Source organism: Oryza sativa, chromosome 1 (genome assembly GCF_034140825.1).
Source record: "Oryza sativa Japonica Group chromosome 1, ASM3414082v1".
Taxonomy (NCBI): domain Eukaryota; kingdom Viridiplantae; phylum Streptophyta; class Magnoliopsida; order Poales; family Poaceae; genus Oryza; species Oryza sativa.
In genome coordinates, this window is record NC_089035.1 from 17,432,806 (window position 1) to 17,458,041 (window position 25,236).

General features: G+C 42.1%; 1 long non-coding RNA gene across 1 annotated transcript; it reads left to right on the forward strand.

Moving 5' to 3' along the window:
* Positions 1-3,537: 3,537 nt before the first annotated feature.
* On the forward strand, positions 3,538-4,163 carry LOC136354994 (uncharacterized). Its single transcript, XR_010738961.1, has 2 exons — positions 3,538-3,628; positions 3,712-4,163. It is a non-coding gene; the product is annotated as an uncharacterized lncRNA (long non-coding RNA).
* Positions 4,164-25,236: the final 21,073 nt, after the last annotated feature.

Sequence of the window (25,236 nt, forward strand, 5' to 3'; positions counted from 1 at the left end):
ACAAAAGTTCGCCGCGCGAATTACGAAGTGAGTTTTTGCCACGAACGCACCCAATACACTCCAATATGTCCAAAAATCATGTTTTGGTGCTTTTTGAACTTTTTCATTCCGAACAAAAACATCGCACCCGTGTGGGCCAATATATGCAAATATTGACATTAATTGACAAAAGTTCGCCGCGCGAATGGTGCCAATACACTAGAAAATGTGCAAAAATCATGTTTTGGCGTTTTTCGATCTTTTTCATTCCGGTCAAAAACAACGCACCCTCGTGTGCCAATATTGGCATTAATTGACAAAAGTTCGTCGCGCGAATCACGAAGTGAGTTTTTGCCACGAACGCACCCAATACACTGCAATATGTCAGAAAATCATGTTTTTGTGCTTTTTGAACTTTTTCATTCCGGTCAAAAACATCGCACCCGTGGGGGCTCAACATATGCCAATATTGACATTAATTCACAAAAGTTCGCCGCGCGAACCACGAAGTGAGTTTTTTCCACTAACGGTGCCAAAACACTAGAATATGTGCAAAAATCATGTTTTGGCGTTTTTTGAACTTTTTCATTCCGGTCAAAAACAACGAACCCTCGTGTGCCAATATTGGCACTAATTGACAAAAGTTCGCCGCGCGAATCACGAAGTAAGTTTTTGCCACGAACGCACCCAATACACTCCAACATGTCAAAAAATCATGTTTTGGTGCCTTTTGAACTTTTTCATTCCGGTCATAAAACATCGCACCCCTGGGGCTCAATATATGCCAATATTGGCATTAATTGACAAAAGTTCGCCGCGTGAATCCCGAAGTGAGCTTTTTCCATGAATGGTGCCAATACACTAGAAAATGTGCAAAAATCATGTTTTGGCGTTTTTCGATCTTTTTCATTTCGGTCAAAAACAACGCACCCTCGTGTGCCAATATTGGCATTAATTGACAAAAGTTCGCCGCGCGAATCACGAAGTGAGTTTTTGCCACGAACGCACCCAATACACTCCAATATGTCCAAAAATCATGTTTTGGTGCCTTTTGAACTTTTTCATTCCGGTCATAAAACATTGCACCCGTGGGGGCTCAATATATGCCAATATTTACATTAATTGACAAAAGTTCTCCATCGGAATGACGAAGTGAGTTTTTGCCACGAACGCACCCAATACACTCCAACATGTCCAAAAATCATGTTTTGGTGCCTTTTGAACTTTTTCATTCCGGTCATAAAACATAGCACCCGTGGGGGCTCAATATGTGCCAATATTGGCATTAATTGACAAAAGTTCTCCGCCCGAATCACGAAGTGAGTTTTTGCCACGAACGCACCGAATACACTCCAATATGTCCAAAAATCATGTTTTGGTGCCTTTTGAAACTTTTTCATTCCGGTCATAAAACATTGCACCCGTGGGGGCTCAATATATGCCAATATTGGCATTAATTGACAAAACTTCGCCGCGCGAATCCCGAAGTGAGCTTTTTCCACGAATGGTGCCAATACACTAGAAAATGTGCAAAAATCATGTTTTGGCGTTTTTCGATCTTTTTCATTTCGGTCAAAAACAACGCACCCTCGTGTGCCAATATTGGCATTAATTGACAAAAGTTCTCCGCCCGAATCACGAAGTCAGTTTTTGCCACGAAAGCACCCAATACACTCCAATATGTCCAAAAATAATGTTTTGGGGCTTTTTGAACTTTTTCATTCCGGTCAAAAACATCGCACCCGTGGGGGCTCAACATATGCCAATATTGGCATTAATTGACAAAAGTTCGCCGCGCGAATTACGAAGTGAGTTTTTGCCACGAACGCACCCAATACACTCCAATATGTCCAAAAATCATGTTTTGGTGCTTTTTGAACTTTTTCATTCCGAACAAAAACATCGCACCCGTGTGGGCCAATATATGCAAATATTGACATTAATTGACAAAAGTTCGCCGCGCGAATCACGAAGTGAGTTTTTTCCACGAATGGTGCCAATACACTAGAATATGTGCAAAAATCATGTTTTGGCGTTTTTTGAACTTTTTCATTCCGGTCAAAAACAACGCACCCTCGTGTGCCAATATTGGCATTAATTGACAAAAGTTCGTCGCGCGAATCACGAAGTGAGTTTTTGCCACGAACGCACCCAATACACTGCAATATGTCCAAAAATCATGTTTTTGTGCTTTTTGAACTTTTTTATTCCGGTCAAAAACATCGCACCCGTGGGGGTTCAACATATGCCAATATTGACAGTAATTCACAAAAGTTCGCCGCGCGAACCACGAAGTGAGTTTTTTCCACTAACGGTGCCAAAACACTAGAATATGTGCAAAAATCATGTTTTCGCGTTTTTTGAACTTTTTCATTCCAGTCAAAAACAACGAACCCTCGTGTGCCAATATTGGCACTAATTGACAAAAGTTCGCCGCGCGAATCACGAAGTGAGTTTTTGCCACGAACGCACCCAATACACTCCAACATGTCAAAAAATCATGTTTTGGTGCCTTTTGAACTTTTTCATTCCGGTCATTAAACATCGCACCCCTGGGGCTGAATATATGCCAATATTTGCATTAATTGACAAAAGTTCGCCGCGCGAATCCCGAAGTGAGCTTTTTCCACGAATGGTGCCAATACACTAGAAAATGTGCAAAAATCATGTTTTGGCGTTTTTCGATCTTTTTCATTTCGGTCAAAAACAACGCACCCTCGTGTGCCAATATTGGCATTAATTGACAAAAGTTCGCCGCGCGAATCACGAAGTGAGTTTTTGCCACGAACGCACCCAATACACTCTAATATGTCCAAAAATCATGTTTTGGTGCCTTTTGAACTTTTTCATTCCGGTCATAAAACATTGCACCCGTGGGGGCTCAATATATGCCAATATTTACATTAATTGACAAAAGTTCTCCATCGGAATGACGAAGTGAGTTTTTGCCACGAACGCACCCAATACACTCCAACATGTCCAAAAATCATGTTTTGGTGCCTTTTGAACTTTTTCATTCCGGTCATAAAACATAGCACCCGTGGGGGCTCAATATATGCCAATATTGGCATTAATTGACAAAAGTTCTCCGCCCGAATCACGAAGTGAGTTTTTGCCACGAACGCACCCAATACACTCCAATATGTCCAAAAATCATGTTTTGGTGCCTTTTGAAACTTTTTCATTCCGGTCATAAAACATTGCACCCGTGGGGGCTCAATATATGCCAATATTTACATTAATTGACAAAAGTTCTCCGTCGGAATCACGAAGTGAGTTTTTGCCACGAACGCACCCAATACACTCCAACATGTCCAAAAATCATGTTTTGGTGCCTTTTGAACTTTTTCATTCCGGTCATAAAACATAGCACCCGTGGGGGCTCAATATATGATATTGGCATTAATTGACAAAAGTTCGCCGCGCGAATCACGAAGTGAGTTTTTGCCACGAACGCACCCAATACACTCCAATATGTCCAAAAATCATGCTTTTGTGCTTTTTGAATATTTTCATTCCGGTCAAAAACATCGCACCCATGTGGGCCAATATATGCCATGATGAGGACATCCCTTCCAACGATACAACCACACCTATTGCACAGCAAGGACCAATGACTAGAGCTCGAGCTCGTGAACTTAATTATCAGGTAAAGTCATTCCTAGCTAATCATACAAGTTCTTCTCAGAATTGTGTGCTACTAAATGGTTGTTGTGATCTACTTGTTGTTAGGAATATGGAAGAGGAACCAAATCGCAAGCAGCACTAGCAGCGCTGAGTTGATGAAGTCAATGCTCTTCACTCCGGAGGGCAAACGGGGCAAATGAGTACTTGTTGGAAAGATCTCGTCGTCTACTTTCAGCTATGTGTGGCCTCACCATCAACTTTGACCCAGGCTGCTCAGAATGACGAAAATAGTTCTTTACATCAGAAACTTGGGCTTGGGCCTTGTATCATTACAGCCCATTAGGGGTCCACAAAACCTAGGGTTTGCTCCCACCTCCTCTCCTGGTCATTCCTCCACCTATATAAACTCCTAGCAGCCACCATTTTGCACTTTGGGTTTTGTTTTGATGTAAGTTTAGCTGCAGCTACTTCCTTGTACTCGCGTGTGTCGGCTAGACCACCCGGATACTTGTATTCAGAACCCCATTTTGGTTTGTTTAAGTTTCATCATTTGACAAGTGCCGTGAGCTGTTTCCTTGTCAACTTGTTCTTGCTTGTTCTTCGATTGCTTGCAGGTTCAAGGTTGTTCTTGGCACGGCAAGAACAGCAACAACGTGGAGTCGGTGTACCGGTTGCTAAGGCGCAGCACCCCTGTGGTAGTTGTAGTCGGACCGCCAACGTCGTATCCTTCCCCAAATCGAAGTTTACCCTCCTCTCATCGAAAGATCGGGAACCCCCGTTGCTGCATCAAGTGGTATCAGAGCTCAAGTTGCTCGGTGAGAGATTTTATCACTTCTTTGTTTTTACCTACAGCCCAAAAGAAAAACCACTAAAATAGGACAGACCCGAAATCACCAAAACATGTTGAGCCTTTGCTGTTCTACTTAGTCTTTGCTTGCTGAGTTTTCGATTGCATCGATTGGTTGAGTTGCTGGTTCTAGTAGTTTAGTCCTTTAGAGTTTCGAGTTCTGCTCACGAATTCGTCACCGCAAACACTTCCACCATCACTTCATTTATCTTCATCCCGCTGCCACCATCACCACCATATTCACCACGAAATCCACCTCCAACCCCACCAAATTTCGTCCACCACAACCAGCAGCACCCTCATCACCACATCAGCCACCCCCAAATGCATTTATTGCTGCCTCCACCAACAGCCAACCCTTTTGCAACTTTTTGAAGTGAATCAGCCCTTCCCAAGAAAGCATTTAAGTGCTCTCACTTTTGACTTGTTGGCTGAATCATGTAACTAGCCAACCAACCCATCATTACTTCTTGTTTTGACTTGTTGGCTGAAGCTTTGAGCTTGCTGTACAAAAAAAAAGAAAGAAAACAAAAAAAAAAGAAAGAAAAAAAAATCAGAAATGAAGAGAAGGAAAAAAAAAAGGAAGGGAAGAGAGGAAGTTGTTGTTGTTGCTGTTTTGTTTGTGTTATTTTCGTGCTATTTTGAGTGGCTACGCTTGTGACTAGGCTCGCGTCTCTAAAGGGTTTTGCCTAGGACCAGCACAATACCATCGTTGAATGATTATTCAACTTGCTTTGATTCATGTGGTTCTAGCTGTACCTTGATATTACTTGCAGCCACCTATAGCTCCACAAATTTTTATCTACTATATCACAGGATCGTGCTTGTTGTCGGCTCCGGTACTACTAACCGTTGTTGCTGTTCTTGCTGTTTGCCAACGCCTTTTACATAACAAAGTAAGAACATGTAAGAACTCGTTTGCACAAGTTTGGTAGAAGTGGAGATGGACAACACCTAGCTTCAATAGTTGATAGGACATATTTCTTGTGAATTGTTTCTTTCCATTAACCATGACAGGAGGATCGGGGGAGCACCCTCAACATTCACCACGTATGAGGGGCATCATACAACATTTTGAGCGCCAAGTGAGGGAGCATGCTGAAGGCCTTGATGAGGATGTTAGGGTCGCCAATGATCGCCTTGGTCAATTGGAGGCCGCTCAAATTGACACCAACTCCAAGCTTTCCTCATTGGAGAGGTCCCTTGTGGCTGTGAACACTTCTCTTGCAGGTATCTTGAATACGTTGGAGAGAATGGGCCAAGAAGGTCATGATGGATCGGCTAGGCGCAACCACAATGGCCATGATGCTAATAGCAGCATCGCAGCAAGGGAAGAACTGGAGTACGCTGCTGACACTGAGCATGATGAGGAGGTACTTGGTCGTCCACAAAGACAACAACGCCGGCAGCGCCATGGCATGGGCGCTCCACCACGGCGGGAGGTACGTGATAATGATGATTCTTTAGGCAAGATCAAGTTTACCATTCCTTGCTTTGATGGAAAATATGACCCTGATGCATATCTTACATGGGAGTTAGCCATTGATCAGAAATTTGCTTGCCATGATTTTCCTGAGAATAAACGTGTTAGGGCTGCTACTAGTGAGTTCACTGATTTTGCATCCATTTGGTGGAGTGAATTTGTTCGTTCCAATCCAAATAACACTCCCCAAACCTGGGATGCAATGAAAAGAGTCATGCGAGCTAGATTTGTTCCTTCATATCATGCACGTGATTTGCTGCACAAATTGCAACAACTTAGACAGGGAAACAAATCTGTAGAGGAGTATTATCAAGCTTTGCAAACAGGAATGCTTCGTTGTGGATTGGTAGAAAATGATGATGCTGGTATGGCTAGATTCATGGGTGGGCTGAACCGAGAAATTCAGGACATTCTAGCCTACAAAGAATATAATTCAATTAATCGTTTGTTTCATCTTGCTTGTAAAGCTGAAAGGGAAGTACAGGGACGAAGAGCTAGCTTCAGGACTAACATTTCTGCAGGTCGTGCTAGCTCTTGGACATCTTCTAACGCTGCTGCACCGTCAACTCGAGCAGCAGCACCATCATCCTCAAGCAACAAGCTGCGTCCCTCTACAACAAACTCTACACCATGCCCGAGTGAACCAACAAGAGGGGTTGCTGCTACACCTTCCAAGAGCTCATCATCAGTAGCTTCATCAGGAAGGACAAGAGATATTCAGTGCCTACGCTGCAGGGGCTATGGTCACGTGCGCAAGGACTGCCCAAGCACTCGTGTAATGATTGTGAGAGCTGATGGTGGGTACTCCTCCGCTAGTGATTTAGATGAAGAAACCTATGCTTTGCTTGCAACTAACAATGCAGGGGAAGGTGACGCGTCCCACCAAGATGAGGAACACATTGGGGCTGAAGCTGCAGAGCACTATGAGAGCCTCGTGGTGCAGCGAGTGCTAAGCGCACAAATGGAAAGGGCTGAACAGAATCAGCGCCACACCTTGTTTCAAACCAAGTGTGTGATCAAGGAACGCTCTTGCCGCGTGATCATAGATGGAGGAAGCTGCAATAATTTGGCTAGTGCTGAAATGGTGGAGAAACTTGCATTGAGCACACAGCCACATCCACAGCCTTACTATATTCAATGGCTTAATAGCAGCGGCAAGGTAAAGGTAACACGATTGGTAAGAGTACATTTTGCCATTGGTTCTTATCATGATTCAATCAACTGTGATGTTGTGCCTATGCAAGCATGTTCTATGTTATTAGGTAGGCCATGGCAGTTTGATAAAGATTCTTTACACTTTGGCAAATCCAATCAATACTCCTTTGTGCATAATGGAAAAAAACTTGTGTTACATCCTATGTCTCCTGAAGTTATTTTAAAGGATGAACTTGCTAGAGCTAGCAAACAAAAAAATCAGGAGCGTACTAGGAGTGAGCATCTTATTGCGGCTAATGAACTTGAGAAGCATAAGAAGAAACCCACCAACTCTGTTCAAAATAATAAAAATGAGATTAAGCTGAAGGGATCTTGTTTCATTGCAACAAAATCAGATTTGGATGAAGTTGACACTGACACTGTTGTTTGCTATGATTTGGTTTGCAAAGAAACCTTATTTCCAATTGAGGATATTCCTATTTCTTTGCCTCCTCCGGTCACTAACCTTTTGCAGGAGTATGCTGATATTTTCCCAAAGGAGGTTCCACCGGGGCTGCCACCAATTCGAGGGATTGAGCACCAAATTGACCTCATTCCTGGGGCCTCTCTGCCAAACCGTGCGCCATACAGGACCAACCCGGAGGAAACAAAGGAGATTCAGCGTCAAGTGCAAGAGTTACTCGACAAGGGGTATGTACGTGAGTCTCTTAGTCCTTGTTCTGTCCCCGTGCTTTTAGTTCCTAAGAAAGATGGCTCATGGCGCATGTGTGTGGATTGTAGAGCAATTAACAACATCACAATCAGATATCGTCATCCTATCCCTAGGCTAGATGATATGCTTGATGAATTGAGTGGTTCACTTGTGTTCTCTAAAATTGATTTGCGTAGTGGTTACCACCAGATTCGCATGAAGTTAGGAGATGAATGGAAAACAGCTTTTAAAACTAAATTCGGCCTATATGAGTGGTTAGTCATGCCCTTTGGTCTCACTAATGCACCCAGTACTTTCATGAGATTAATGAATGAAGTTTTACGTGCTTTCATTGGCAGATTTGTGGTGGTATATTTTGATGACATTCTCATATATAGCAGATCAATAGAGGATCATCATGGTCATTTGCGTGCTGTTTTTGATGCTCTACGAGATGCACGTTTATTTGGTAACCTTGAGAAGTGCACATTTTGCACAGATCGAGTCTCTTTTCTTGGCTATGTTGTGACTCCGCAGGGAATTGAAGTAGATCAAGCCAAGGTTGAAGCCATACATAGCTGGCCGGTTCCAACAACGATCACACAAGTGAGAAGCTTTCTAGGACTTGCTGGGTTCTACCGCCGCTTTGTGAAGGATTTTAGCACCATTGCAGCCCCATTACATGAGCTTACCAAGAAAAATGTCACATTCACTTGGGCTGCAGCACAAAGGAATGCATTCGACACTTTGAAAGATAAGTTAACACACGCTCCTTTACTCCAACTTCCTGATTTCAACAAAACTTTTGAGCTTGAATGTGATGCTAGTGGGATTGGATTGGGTGGTGTGTTGTTACAAGAAGGCAAACCTGTAGCATATTTCAGCGAGAAATTGAGTGGGCCTAGTTTGAATTATTCTACTTATGATAAGGAATTGTTTGCTCTAGTGCGAACATTGGAAACATGGCAGCATTATTTATGGCCCAAAGAATTTGTTATACACTCTGATCATGAATCTTTGAAACACATTCGAAGTCAAGCAAAACTTAACCGTAGGCATGCTAAATGGGTTGAATTTATTGAATCTTTTCCATATGTCATCAAACATAAGAAGGGAAAAGAAAATGTCATTGCTGATGCTTTGTCTAGACGTTACGCAATGCTATCCCAACTTGACTTCAAAATTTTTGGCTTAGAAACAATAAAAGAGCAATATGCGCACGATGATGATTTTAAAGATGTGTTGTTGAATTGCAAGGAGGGAAGGACTTGGAACAAATTCGTTCTCACCAATGGGTTTGTGTTTAGAGCTAATAAGTTATGCATTCCAGCTAGCTCCGTGCGTATGCTATTATTGCAGGAAGCGCATGGTGGAGGGCTGATGGGACACTTTGGTGTGAAGAAGACGGAGGATATCCTTGCTGATCATTTCTTTTGGCCTAAGATGAGGAGAGACGTGGAGAGGTTCGTTGCTCGCTGCACAACATGCCAAAAAGCTAAGTCACGCCTTAACCCTCATGGTTTGTATATGCCTTTGCCTGTTCCTAGTGTGCCTTGGGAGGATATTTCTATGGACTTTGTTTTAGGGCTGCCTAGAACAAAGAAGGGGAGGGACAGTATCTTTGTTGTTGTAGATAGATTTTCTAAGATGGCGCATTTCATACCTTGTCATAAGAGTGATGATGCTACACATGTTGCTGATTTGTTCTTTCGTGAGATTGTTCGCTTGCATGGAGTGCCAAACACCATAGTTTCTGATCGCGATACAAAATTCCTTAGTCATTTTTGGAGAACCTTGTGGGCTAAGTTGGGGACTAAACTTTTATTTTCTACTACATGTCACCCCCAAACTGATGGACAAACTGAGGTGGTGAATAGAACATTATCTACAATGCTTAGGGCTGTTTTGAAAAAGAATATTAAAATGTGGGAAGAATGTTTGCCTCATGTTGAGTTTGCTTATAATCGTTCACAACATTCTACTACTAAGAAGTGCCCTTTTGAGATTGTTTATGGCCTTCTACCCCGTGCTCCAATTGATCTTTTGCCCCTCCCAACTTCAGAGAGAGTGAACTTTGATGCAAAATATCGCGCTGAATTGATGTTAAAACTGCATGAGACCACTAAGGAGAACATAGAGCGCATGAATATTAAGTATAAACTTGCTGGGAGCAAAGGAAAAAAACATGTTGCTTTTGAACCTGGTGATTTGGTTTGGTTGCATTTGAGAAAGGATAGGTTCCCTAATTTGAGAAAATCTAAGTTGCTACCTAGAGCTGATGGTCCTTTCAAAGTGCTACAAAAGATTAATGACAATGCATACAAGCTTGAGCTACCTGCCGATTTTGGGGTTAGCCCCACGTTTAACATTGCAGATTTAAAGCCATATTTGGGAGAAGAAGATGAGTTAGTGTCGAGGACGACTCAAATGCAAGAAGGGGAGGATGATGAGGACATCCCTTCCAACGATACAACCACGCCTATTGCACAGCAAGAACCAATGACTAGAGCTCGAGCTCGTGAACTTAATTATCAGGTAAAGTCATTCCTAGCTAATCATACAAGTTCTTCTCAGAATTGGGTGCTACAAAATGGTTGTTGTGATCTACTTGTTGTTAGGAATATGGAAGAGGAACCAAATCGCAAGCAGCACTAGCAGCGCTGAGTTGATGAAGTCAATGCTCTTCACTCCGGAGGGCAAACGGGGCAAATGAGTACTTGTTGGAAAGATCTCATCGTCTACTTTCAGCTATGTGTGGCCTCACCATCAACTTTGACCCAGGCTGCTCAGAATGACGAAAATAGTTCTTTACATCAGAAACTTGGGCTTGGGCCTTGTATCATTACAGCCCATTAGGGGTCCACAAAACCTAGGGTTTGCTCCCACCTCCTCTCCTGGTCATTCCTCCACCTATATAAACTCCTAGCAGCCACCATTTTGCACTTTGGGTTTTGTTTTGATGTAAGTTTAGCTGCAGCTACTTCCTTGTACTCGCGTGTGTCGGCTAGACCACCCGGATACTTGTATTCAGAACCCCATTTTGGTTTGTTTAAGTTTCATCATTTGACAAGTGCCGTGAGCTGTTTCCTTGTCAACTTGTTCTTGCTTGTTCTTCGATTGCTTGCAGGTTCAAGGTTGTTCTTGGCACGGCAAGAACAGCAACAACGTGGAGTCGGTGTACCGGTTGCTAAGGCGCAGCACCCCTGTGGTAGTTGTAGTCAGACCGCCAACGTCGTATCCTTCCCCAAATCGAAGTTTACCCTCCTCTCATCGAAAGATCGGGAACCCCCGTTGCTGCATCATGCCAATATTGGCATTAATTGACAATAGATCGCCGCGCGAATCACGAAGTGAGTTTTTGCCACGAACACACCCGATACACTCCAATATGTCCAAAAATCATGTTTTGGCTCTTTTTGAACTTTTTGATTCCAGTAGAAAACATCGCACCCTCGTGTGCCAATATTGGCATTAATTGACAAAAGTTCGCCGCGCGAATCACGAAGTGAGTTTTTGCCACGAATGCACCCGATACACTCCAATATGTCCAAAAATCATGTTTTGGCTCTTTTTGAACTTTTTGATTCCAGTACATTACATCGCACCCTCGTGTGCCAATATTGGCATTAATTGACAAAAGTTCACCGCGCGAATCACGAAGTGAGTTTTTGCCACGAACGCACCCAATACACTCCAATATGTCCAAAAATCTTGTTTTGGCTCTTTTTGAGCTTTTTGATTCCAGTACAAAACATCGCACCCTCGTATGCCAATATTGGCATTAATTGACAAAAGTTCGCCGCGCGAATCACGAAGTGAGTTTTTGCCACGAACGCACCCAGTACACTCCAATATGTCCAAAAATCATGCTTTGGTGCTTTTTGAACATTTTCATTCCGGTCAAAAACATCGCACCCGTGTGGGCCAATATATGCCAATATTGATATTATTTGACAAAAGTTAGCCACGCGAATCACGAAATGTGTTTTTGCCACGAACACACCCGATACACACCAATATGTACAAAAATCATGTTTTGGCTCTTTTTGAACTTTTTGATTCCAGTAGAAAACATCGCACCCTCGTGTGCCAATATTGGCATTAATTGACAAAAGTTCGCCGCGCGAATCACGAAGTGAGTTTTTGCCACGAACGCACCCAATACACTCCAATATGTCCAAAAATCATGTTTTGGCTCTTTTTGAACTTTTTGATTCCAGTACAAAACATCGCACCCTCGTATGCCAATATTGGCATTAATTGACAAAAGTTCGCCGCGCGAATCACGAAGTGAGTTTTTGCCACGAACGCACCCAATACACTCCAATATGTCCAAAAATCATGCTTTGGTGCTTTTTGAACATTTTCATTCCGGTCAAAAACATCGCACCCGTGTGGGCCAATATATACCAATATTGACATTATTTCACAAAAGTTCGCCACGCGAATCACGAAATGTGTTTTTGCCACGAACCCACCCGATACACTCCAATTTGTCCAAAAATCATGTTTGGGCTCTTTTTGAACTTTTTGATTCCAGTAGAAAGCATCGCACCCTCCTATGCCAATATTGGCATTAATTGACAAAAGATCGCCGCGCGAATCACGAAGTGACTTTTTGCCATGAATGCACCCAGTACACTCCAATATTTCCAAAAATCATGTTTTGGCGTTTTTGAACTTTTTCATTCTGGTCAAAAACATCGCACCCGTGTGGGCTAATATATGCCAATATTGACATTATTTGAGAAAAGTTAGCCACGCGAATCACGAAATGTGTTTTTGCCACGAACACACCCGATACACTCCAATATGTCCAAAAATCATGTTTTGGCGTTTTTTGAACTTTTTGATTCCAGTAGAAAACATCGCACCCTCGTGTGCCAATATTGGCATTAATTGACAAAAGATCGCCGCGCGAATCACAAAGTGTGTTTTTTGCCACGAACGCACCCAATACCCTCCAATATGTCCAAAAATCATGTTTTGGCGTTTTTTGAACTTTTTGATTCCAGTACAAAACATCGCACCCTCGTGTGCCAATATTGGCATTAATTGACAAAAGTTCGCCGCGCGAATCACGAAGTGAGTTTTTGCCACGAACACACCCAATACATTCTGATATGTCCAAAAATCATGCTTTGGTGCTTTTTGAACATTTTCATTCTGTTCAAAAACATCGCACCCGTGTGGGCCAATATATGCCAATATTGACATTATTTGACAAAAGTTAGCCACGCGAATCACGAAATGTGTTTTTGCCACGAACACACCCCATACGCACCAATATGTACAAAAATAATGTTTTGGCTCGTTTTGAACTTTTTGATTCCAGTAGAAAACATCGCACCCTCGTGTGCCAATATTCGCATTAATTGACAAAAGTTCGCCGCGCGAATCACGAAGTGACTTTTTGCCATGAATGCACCCAGTACACTCCAATATTTCCAAAAATCATGTTTTGGCGTTTTTGAACTTTTTCATTCTGGTCAAAAACATCGCACCCGTGTGGGCTAATATATGCCAATATTGACATTATTTGAGAAAAGTTAGCCACGCGAATCACGAAATGTGTTTTTGCCACGAACACACCCGATACACTCCAATATGTCCAAAAATCATGTTTTGGCGTTTTTTGAACTTTTTGATTCCAGTAGAAAACATCGCACCCTCGTGTGCCAATATTGGCATTAATTGACAAAAGATCGCCGCGCGAATCACGAAGTGTGTTTTTGCCACGAACGCACCCAATACCCTCCAATATGTCCAAAAATCATGTTTTGGCGTTTTTTGAACTTTTTGATTCCAGTAGAAAACATCGCACCCTCGTGTGCCAATATTGGCATTAATTGACAAAAGTTCGCCGCGCGAATCATGAATTGAGTATTTGCCACGAACGCACCCAATACACTCCAATAAGTCCAAAAATCATGCTTTGGTGTTTTTTGAACATTTTCATTCTGGTCAAAAACATCGCACCCGTGTGGGCTAATATATGCCAATATTGACATTATTTGACAAAAGTAAGCCACGCGAATCACGAAATGTGTTTTTGCCACGAACACACCCGATACACACCAATAAGTCCAAAAATCATGTTTTGGCTCTTTTTGAACTTTTTGATTCCAGTAGAAAACATCGCACCCTCGTGTGCCAATATTGGCATTAATTGACAATAGATCGCCGCGCGAATCACGAAGTGAGTTTTTGCCACGAATGCACCCAATACACTCCAATATGTCCAAAAATCATGTTTTGGCTCTTTTTGAACTTTTTGATTCCAGTAGAAAACATCGCACCCTCGTGTGCCAATATTGGCATTAATTGACAAAAGTTCGCCGCGCGAATCACGAAGTGAGTTTTTGCCACGAATGCACCAGATACACTCCAATATGTCCAAAAATCATGTTTTGGCTCTTTTTGAACTTTTTGATTCCAGTACAAAACATCGCACCCTCGTGTGCCAATATTGGCATTAATTGACAAAAGTTCACCGCGCGAATCACGAAGTGAGTTTTTGCCACGAACGCACCCAATACACTCCAATATGTCCAAAAATCTTGTTTTGGCTCTTTTTGAGCTTTTTGATTCCAGTACAAAACATCGCACCCTCGTATGCCAATATTGGCATTAATTGACAAAAGTTCGCCGCGCGAATCACGAAGTGAGTTTTTGCCACGAACGCACCCAGTACACTCCAATATGTCCAAAAATCATGCTTTGGTGCTTTTTGAACATTTTCATTCCGGTCAAAAACATCGCACCCGTGTGGGCCAATATGTGCCAATATTGACATTATTTGACAAAAGTTAGCCACGCGAATCACGAAATGTGTTTTTGCCACGAACACACCCGATACACACCAATATGTACAAAAATCATGTTTTGGCTCTTTTTGAACTTTTTGATTCCAGTAGAAAACATCGCACCCTCGTGTGCCAATATTGGCATTAATTGACAAAAGTTCGCCGCGCGAATCACGAAGTGAGTTTTTGCCACGAACGCACCCAATACACTCCAATATGTCCAAAAATCATGTTTTGGCTCTTTTTGAACTTTTTGATTCCAGTAGAAAACATCGCACACTCGTATGCCAATATTGGCATTAATTGACAAAAGTTCGCCGCGCGAATCACGAAGTGAGTTTTTGCCACGAACGCACCCAATACACTCCAATATGTCCAAAAATCATGCTTTTGTGCTTTTTGAACATTTTCATTCCGGTCAAAAACATCGCACCCGTGTGGGCCAATATATACCAATATTGACATTATTTCACAAAAGTTCGCCACGCGAATCACGAAATGTTTTTGACTCACGGAGTGTATTGGGTGCGTTCGTGGTAAAAACTCACTTCGTGGTTCGCACGGCGAACTTTTAACAATTAATGCCAATATTGGCAAATGTTGAGACCCCACGGCTGCGATGTTTTTGACAGGATTGAAAAAGTTCAAAAAGCATCCAAACATAATTTTTGGACATATTGGAGTGTATTGGGTGCGTTCGTGGAAAAAACTCACTTCGTGATTCGCGCGGCGAACTTTTGTCAATTAGTGCCAATATTAGCATATATTGGCCCACACGGGTGTGATGTTTTTGACCGGATTGAATAAGTTCGAAAAGCCTCCAAACATGAGTTTTTGACATATTGGAGTGAATTGGGTTCTTTCGTGGCAAAAACTCACTTCGTGATTCGGGTGACGAACTTTTGTCAATTAGTGCCAATATTAGCATATATAGGCCCACACGGGTACGATGTTTTTGACCGGATTGAAAAAGTTCAAAAAGCACCAAAACATGATTTTTGGACATATTGGAGTCTATTGGGTGCGTTCGTGGCAAAAACTCACTTCGTGATTCGCGCGGCGAACTTTTGTCAATTAATGCCAATATTGGCACACGAGGGTGCGATGTTTTGACCGGAATGAAAAAGTTCAAAAAATGCCAAAACATGATTTTTGCACATATTCTAGTGTATTGGGTGCGTTCATGGCAAAAACTCACTTCGTGATTCGCGCGACGAACTTTTGTCAATTAGTGCCAATATTAGCATATATAGGCCCACACGGGTGCGATGTTTTTGTCCGGAATGAAAAAGTAGAAAAAGCATTAAAACATGATTTTTGGACATATTGGAGTGTACTGGGTTCGTTCGTGGCAAAAACACACTTCGTGATTCGTGCGGCGAACTTTTGTCAATTAGTGCCAATATTGGCGTATATTGAGCCCCCCACGGGTGCGATGTTTTTTGACCGGAATAAAAAATTTCAAAAAGCACCAAAACATGATTTTTGGACTTATTGGAGTGTATTGGGTGCGTTCGTGGCAAAAACTCACTTCGTGATTCGCGCGACGAACTTTTGTCAATAAGTGCCAATATTTAGCATATATAGGCCCCCACGGGTGCGATGTTTTTGACCGGATTGAAAAAGTTCAAAAATAACCAAAACATGATTTTTGGACATATTGCAGTGTATTTTGTGTGTTCGCGGTAAAAACTTACTTCGTGATTCGCACGAAGAACTTTTGTCAATTTATGCCAATATTGGCATATATTGAGCCCCCACTGATGCGATGTTGTTGACCAGAATAAAAAAGTTCAAAAGGCATCCAAACTTGATTTTTGGATATATTGGAGTGTATTGGGTGCGTTCGTGTTAAAAACTCACTTCGTGATTCGTACAGCGAACTTTTGTCAATTAGTGTCAATTTTAGCACAAATTGGCCCCCACGGGTGCGATGTTTTTGACCGGATTGATTAAGTTCAAAAAGCATCCAAACATGATTTTTGGACATATTGGAGTGTATTGGGTGCGTTCGTGGCAAAAACTCACTTCGTGATTCGCGCGACGAACTTTTGTCAATAAGTGCCAATATTTAGCATATATAGGCCCCCACGGGTGCGATGTTTTTGACCGGATTGAAAAAGTTCAAAAATCACCAAAACATGATTTTTGGACATATTGCAGTGTATTGGGTGTGTTCGTGGCAAAAACTCACTTCGTGATTCGCACGAAGAACTTTTATCAATTTATGCCAATATTGGCATATATTGAGCCCCCACGGGTGCGACCATGGCTACCACGGATGCAACCATTGCTCACATCATGGATGAACAAGAAGATATCGAGATCAAGTACTCCAAGTGCTGGAATCCGATTCGGCCACCTACTACACTGCTGACTTCAAACGGCCACCGAATCTGCATACGACCTCCGTTTTCGGCCCGTGAGTACTTGATGGAAAGCTCTCGGAGCCCTCTTTCTAACGGATCCAGCCTCTTCTCTGAATTCTATCTCGTGTGGCCAGAATCACAGGAACAAGGTGTTGCATCACCTATAATGGGCCTATGGGCTTGTAACTTCATTTGGGACCCCGGCCCAGGTGGGGCCCATGTGGGGTGCGCCCCAAGCTGGTGGAGCACGACCCTAGGCACCCCTAGGTCGTCCTCCCACCCCTATATATAGCTAGTTACCCCTTCAGGGTTTCTCGGGTTTTTGTTAGATTAAAGTTTAGCCATTGCTACTTGCTTGCAGCGCGCGTGTCGGCTAGACCGTCCGTCTGCTTGTTCTTCGGAACCCCAACTTATCATTTGTATTAAATTCCTATTTGCAATATCAGATTGCTTTTATCTTGTTCTTGCTTGTTTCTTCGATTTGCTTGTAGGAATAGGGTTGATCTGCACCGGCAAGATCAGCAACCCACGGAGAGGTGTATCGATCGCTAAGGCGCAACACAACGTCTCGTACGGTTGTAGTCGGATCGTCAACGTTTCTCCCAAATCGTAGTTATCACAACTCACCGAAAGATCGGGCCAACAACAGCCTTGAGTGTCGAGAGGAACTCAGGGTTCATCACATCCAAACTTGATTTTTGGATATATTGGAGTGTATTGGGTGCGTTCGTGTTAAAAACTCACTTCGTGATTCGCACGGCGAATTTTTGTCAATTACTGTCAATTTTAGCACAAATTGGCCCCCACGGGTGCGATGTTTTTGACCGGATTGAATAAGTTCAAAAAGCATCCAAACATGATTTTTGGACATATTGGAGTGTACTGGGTGCGTTCGTGGCAAAAACTCACTTTGTGATTCGCGCGACGAACTTTTGTCAATAAGTGCCAATATTTAGCATATATAGGCCCCCACGGGTGCGATGTTTTTGACCGGATTGAAAAAGTTCAAAAATCACCAAAACATGATTTTTGGACATATTGCAGTGTATTGGGTGTGTTCGCGGTAAAAACTCACTTCGTGATTCGCACGAAGAACTTTTGTCAATTTATGCCAATATTGGCATATATTGAGCCCCCACTGATGCGATGTTGTTGACCGGAATAAAAAAGTTCAAAAAGCACCCAAACATGATTTTTGGACATATTAGAGTGTATTGGGTGCATTCGTGGCAAAAACTCACTTCGTGATTCGCACGAAGAACTTTTATCAATTTATGCAAATATTGGCATATATTGAGCCCCCACGGGTGCGATGTTTTTTGACCGGAATGAAAAAGTTCAAAAAGCACCCGAACATGATTTTTGGACATATTGGAGTGTATTGGGTGCGTTCGTGGTAAAAACTCACTTCGTGATTCGCGCGGCGAACTTTTGTCAATTAATGCCAATATTGGCATATGTTGAGCCTCCAGGGTTGCGATGTTTTCTGACAGGAATAAAAAAGTTTAACAGCACCAAAACATGATTTTTGGACACATTGGAGCGTATTGGGTGCGTTCGAGGCAAAAACTCACTTCTTGAATCGCGCGGCAAACTTATGTCAATTAGTGCCAATATTGGGTACGTTCGTGGCAAAAACTCACTTCGTGATTCGTGCGGCGAACTTTCGTCAATTAGTGCCAATATTGGCACACGAGGGTGCGATGTTTTTGACCGGAACGAAAAAGTTCAAAAAATGCCAAAACATGAGCTTTGCACATATTCTAGTGTATTGGGTGCGTTCGTGGAAAAAACTCTCTTCGTTATTCGCGCGGCGAACTTTTGTCAATTAATGCCAATATTGGCACACGAGGGTGAGATGTTTTTGACCGGAATGAAAAAAGTTCAAAAAATGTCAAAACATGATTTTTGCACATATTCTAGTGTATTGGGTGCGTTCGTGGAAAAAACTCTCTTCGTGATTCGCGCGACGAACTTTTGTCAATTAGTGCCAATATTAGCATATATAGGCCCACACGGGTGCGATGTTTTTGTCCGGAATGAAAAAGCATTAAAACATGATTTTTGGACATATTGGAGTGTACTGGGTTCGTTCGTGGCAAAAACACACTTCGTGATTCGTGCGGCGAACTTTTGTCAATTAGTGCCAATATTGCCACACGAGGGTGCGATGTTTTTGACCGGAACGAAAAAGTTCAAAAAATGCCAAAACATGATTTTTGCACATATTCTAGTGTATTGGGTGCGTTCGTGGAAAAAACTCTCTTCGTTATTCACGCGGCGAACTTTTGTCAATTAATGCCAATATTGGCACACGAGGGTGAGATGTTTTTGACCGGAATGAAAAAAGTTCAAAAAATGTCAAAACATGATTTTTGCACATATTCTAGTGTATTGGGTGCGTTCGTGGCAAAAACTCACTTCGTGATTCGTGCGGCGAACTTTTGTCAATTAGTGCAAATATTAGCATATATTGGCCCACACGAGTGCGATGTTTTTGTTCGTGATTCGCACGGCGAACTTTTGTTAATTAATGCCAATATTGGCAAATATTGAGCCCCCACGGCTGCGATGTTTTTGACTGGATTGAAAAAGTTCAAAAAGTATCCAAACATAATTTTTGGACATATTGGAGTGTATTGGGTGCTTTCATGGTAAAAACTCACTTCGTGATTCGTGCGACGAACTTTTGTCAATTAATGCGAATATTGGCATATGTTGAGCCCCCACGGGTGCGATATTTTTTACCGGATTGAAAAAGTACAAAAAGCACAAAAACATGATTTTTGGACATATTGGAGTGTACTGGGTTCGTTCGTGGAAAAAACTCACTTCGTGATTCGCGCGACGATCTTTTGTGAATTAATGCCAATATTGGCATATATTGAGCCCCCCACTAGTGCGATGTTTTTTGACCAGAATAAAAAAGTTCAAAAAGCACCAAAATATGATTTTTGGACATATTGGAGTGTATTGGGTGCGTTCGTTGCTAAAACTCCCTTCGTGATTCGCGCGACGAACTTTTGTCAATTAATGCCAATATTGGCATATGTTGAGCCCCCACGGGTATGATGTTTTTGACCGGATTAAATAAGTTTAAAAAGCACCAAAACATGATTTTTTTACTTATTGGAGTGTATTGGGTGCGTTCGTGGCAAAAACTCACTCCGTGATTCGCACGACGAACTTTTGTCAATTAATGCCAATATTGGCATATATTGAGCCCCCCACGGGTGCGATGTTTTTTGACCGGAATAAAAAAGTTCAAAAAGCACCAAAACATGATTTTTGGACTTATTGGAGTGTATTGGTTGCGTTCGTGGCAAAAACTCACTTCGTGGTTCGCACGGCGAACTTTTGTCAATTAATGCCAAAATTGGCAAATGTTGAGCCCCCACGGCTGCGATGTTTTTGACTGGATTGAAAAAGTTCAAAAAGCATCCAAACATAATTTTTGGACATATTGGAGTGTATTGGGTGCGTTCGTAGCAAAAACTCACTTCGTGATTTGCGCGACGAACTATTGTCAATTAATGCCAATATTGGCATATGTTGAGACCCCACGGGTGCGATGTTTTTGACCGGATTGAATAAGATCAAAAAGCATCCAAACTTGAATTTTGGACATATTGGAGTGTATTGGGTGCGTTCGTGGCAAAAACTCACTTCGTGATTCGCGCGGCGAACTTTTGTCAATTAATGCCAATATTGGCATATATTGAGCCCCCACGGGTGCGATGTTTTTGACTGGATTCAAAAAGTTCAAAAAGCATCCGAACATAATTTTTGGACATATTGTAGTGTATTGGGTGCGTTCGTGGCAAAAACTCATTTCGTGATTTGCGCGCCGAACTATTGTCAATTAATGCCAATATTGGCATATGTTGAGACCCCACGGGTGCGATGTTTTTGACCGGATTGAATAAGATCAAAAAGCATCCAAACTTGAATTTTGGACATATTGGAGTGTATTGGGTGCGTTCGTGGCAAAAACGCACTTCGTGATTCGCGCGGCGAACTTTTGTCAATTAATGCCAATATTGGCATATATTGAGCCCCCACGGGTGCGATGTTTTTGACTTTATTCAAAAAGTTCAAAAAGCATCCAAACTTGATTTTTGGATATATTGGAGTGTACTGGGTGCGTTCGTGGTAAAAACTCACTTCGTGATTCGCGCGGGTACTTTTGTCATTTAATATCAATATTGGCATATGTTGAGACCCCACGGGTGCGATGTTTTTGACCGGATTGAATAAGTTCAAAAAGCATCCAAACATGAATTTTGGACATATTGGAGTGTATTGGGTGCGTTCGTGGCAAAAACTCACTTCGTGATTCGCGCGGCGAACTTTTGTCAATTAATGCCAATATTGGCATATATTGAGCCCCCACGGGTGCGATGTTTTTGACTGGATTCAAAAAGTTCAAAAAGCATCCAAACATAATTTTTGGACATATTGTAGTGTATTGGGTGCGTTCGTGGCAAAAACTCACTCCGTGATTCGCACGACGAACTTTTGTCAATTAATGCCAATATTGGCATATATTGAGCCGCCCACGGGTGCGATGTTTTTTGACCGGAATAAAAAAGTTCAAAAAGCACCAAAACATGATTTTTGGACTTATTGGAGTGTATTGGTTGCGTTCGTGGCAAAAACTCACTTCGTGGTTCGCGCGGCGAACTTTTGTCAATTAATGCCAATATTGGCATATATTGAGCCCCCACGGGTGCGATGTTTTTGACTGGATTGAAAAAGTTCAAAAAGCATCCAAACATAATTTTTGGACATATTGGAGTGTATTGGGTGCGTTCGTAGCAAAAACTCACTTCGTGATTTGCGCGACGAACTATTGTCAATTAATACCAATATTGGCATATGTTGAGACCCCACGGGTGCGATGTTTTTGACCGGATTGAATAAGATCAAAAAGCATCCAAACTTGAATTTTGGACATATTGGAGTGTATTGGGTGCGTTCGTGGCAAAAACTCACTTCGTGATTCGCGCGGCGAACTTTTGTCAATTAATGCCAATATTGGCATATATTGAGCCCCCACGGGTGCGATGTTTTTGACTGGATTCAAAAAGTTCAAAAAGCATCCAAACTTGATTTTTGGATATATTGGAGTGTACTGGGTGCGTTCGTGGTAAAAACTCACTTCGTCATTCGCGCGGGTACTTTTGTCATTTAATATCAATATTGGCATATGTTGAGACCCCACGGGTGCGATGTTTTTGACCGGATTGAATAAGTTCAAAAAGCATCCAAACATGAATTTTGGACATATTGGAGTGTATTGGGTGCGTTCGTGGCAAAAACTCACTTCGTGATTCGCGCGGAGAACTTTTGTCAATTAATGCCAATATTGGCATATATTGAGCCCCCGCGGGAGCGATGTTTTTGACTGGATTCAAAAAGTTCAAAAAGCATCCAAACATAATTTTTGGACATATTGTAGTGTATTGGGTGCGTTCGTGGCAAAAACTCATATCGTGATTTGCGCGCCGAACTATTGTCAATTAATGCCAATATTGGCATATGTTGAGACCCAACGGGTGCGATGTTTTTGACCGGATTGAATAAGATCAAAAAGCATCCAAACTTGAATTTTGGACATATTGGAGTGTATTGGGTGCGTTCGTGGCAAAAACTCACTTCGTGATTCGCGCGGTGAACTTTTGTCAATTAATGCCAATATTGGCATATATTGAGCCCCCACGGGTGCGATGTTTTTGACTGGATTCAAAAAGTTACAAAAGCATCCAAACATAATTTTTGGACATATTGTAGTGTATTGGGTGCGTTCGTGGCAAAAACTCATTTCGTGATTTGCGCGCCGAACTATTGTCAACTAATGCCAATATTGGCATATGTTGAGACCCCACGGGTGCGATGTTTTTGACCGGATTGAATAAGATCAAAAAGCATCCAAACTTGAATTTTGGACATATTGGAGTGTATTGGGTGCGTTCGTGGCAAAAACGCACTTCGTGATTCGCGCGGCGAACTTTTGTCAATTAATGCCAATATTGGCATATATTGAGCCCCCACGGGTGCGATGTTTTTGACTGGATTCAAAAAGTTCAAAAAGCATCCAAACTTGATTTTTGGATATATTGGAGTGTACTGGGTGCGTTCGTGGTAAAAACTCACTTCTTGATTCGCGCGGGTACTTTTGTCATTTAATATCAATATTGGCATATGTTGAGACCCCACGGGTGCGATGTTTTTGACCGGATTGAATAAGTTCAAAAAGCATCCAAACATGAATTTTGGACATATTGGAGTGTATTGGGTGCGTTCGTGGCAAAAACTCACTTCGTGATTCGCGCGGCGAACTTTTGTCAATTAATGCCAATATTGGCATATATTGAGCCCCCGCGGGAGCGATGTTTTTGATTGGATTCAAAAAGTTCAAAAAGCATCCAAACATAATTTTTGGACATATTGTAGTGTATTGGGTGCGTTCGTGGCAAAAACTCATTTCGTGATTTGCGCGTCGAACTATTGTCAATTAATGCCAATATTGGCATATGTTGAGACCCCACGGGTGCGATGTTTTTGACCGGATTGAATAAGATCAAAAAGCATCCAAACTTGAATTTTGGACATATTGGAGTGTATTGGGTGCGTTCGTGGCAAAAACTCACTACGTGATTCGCGTGGCGAACTTTTGTCAATTAATGCCAATATTGGCATATATTGAGCCCCCATGGGTGCGATGTTTTTGACTGGATTCAAAAAGTTCAAAAAGCATCCAAACATAATTTTTGGACATATTGTAGTGTATTGGGTGCGTTCGTGGCAAAAACTCATTTCGTGATTTGCGCGCCGAACTATTGTCAACTAATGCCAATATTGGCATATGTTGAGACCCCACGGGTGCGATGTTTCTGACCGGATTGAATAAGATCAAAAAGCATCCAAACATGAATTTTGGACATATTGGAGTGTATTGGGTGCGTTCGTGGCAAAAACGCACTTCGTGATTCGCGCGACGAACTTTTGTCAATTAATGCCAATATTGGCATATATTGAGCCCCCACGGGTGCGATGTTTTTGACTGGATTCAAAAAGTTCAAAAAGCATCCAAACTTGATTTTTCGATATATTGGAGTGTACTGGGTGCGTTCGTGGTAAAAACTCACTTCGCCATTCGCGCGGGTACTTTTATCATTTAATATCAATATTGGCATATGTTGAGACCCCACGGGTGCGATGTTTTTGACCGGATTGAATAAGTTCAAAAAGCATCCAAACATGAATTTTGGACATATTGGAGTGTATTGGGTGCGTTCGTGGCAAAAAACTCACTTCGTGATTCGCGCGGAGAACTTTTGTCAATTAATGCCAATATTGGCATATATTGAGCCCCCGCGGGAGCGATGTTTTTGACTGGATTCAAAAAGTTCAAAAAGCATCCAAACATAATTTTTGGACATATTGTAGTGTATTGGGTGCGTTCGTGGCAAAAACTCATTTCGTGATTTGCGCGCCGAACTATTGTCAACTAATGCCAATATTGGCATATGTTGAGACCCCACGGGTGCGATGTTTTTGACCGGATTGAATAAGATCAAAAAGCATCCAAACTTGAATTTTGGACATATTGGAGTGTATTGGGTGCGTTCGTGGCAAAAACGCACTTCGTGATTCGCGCGGCGAACTTTTGTCAATTAATGCCAATATTGGCATATATTGAGCCCCCACGGGTGCGATGTTTTTGACTGGATTCAAAAAGTTCAAAAAGCATCCAAACTTGATTTTTGGATATATTGGAGTGTACTGGGTGCGTTCGTGGTAAAAACTCACTTCTTGATTCGCGCGGGTACTTTTGTCATTTAATATCAATATTGGCATATGTTGAGACCCCACGGGTGCGATGTTTTTGACCGGATTGAATAAGTTCAAAAAGCATCCAAACATGAATTTTGGACATATTGGAGTGTATTGGGTGCGTTCGTGGCAAAAACTCACTTCGTGATTCGCGCGGCGAACTTTTGTCAATTAATGCCAATATTGGCATATATTGAGCCCCCGCGGGAGCGATGTTTTTGACTGGATTCAAAAAGTTCAAAAAGCATCCAAACATAATTTTTGGACATATTGTAGTGTATTGGGTGCGTTCGTGGCAAAAACTCATTTCGTGATTTGCGCGCCGAACTATTGTCAATTAATGCCAATATTGGCATATGTTGAGACCCCACGGGTGCGATGTTTTTGACCGGATTGAATAAGATCAAAAAGCATCCAAACTTGAATTTTGGACATATTGG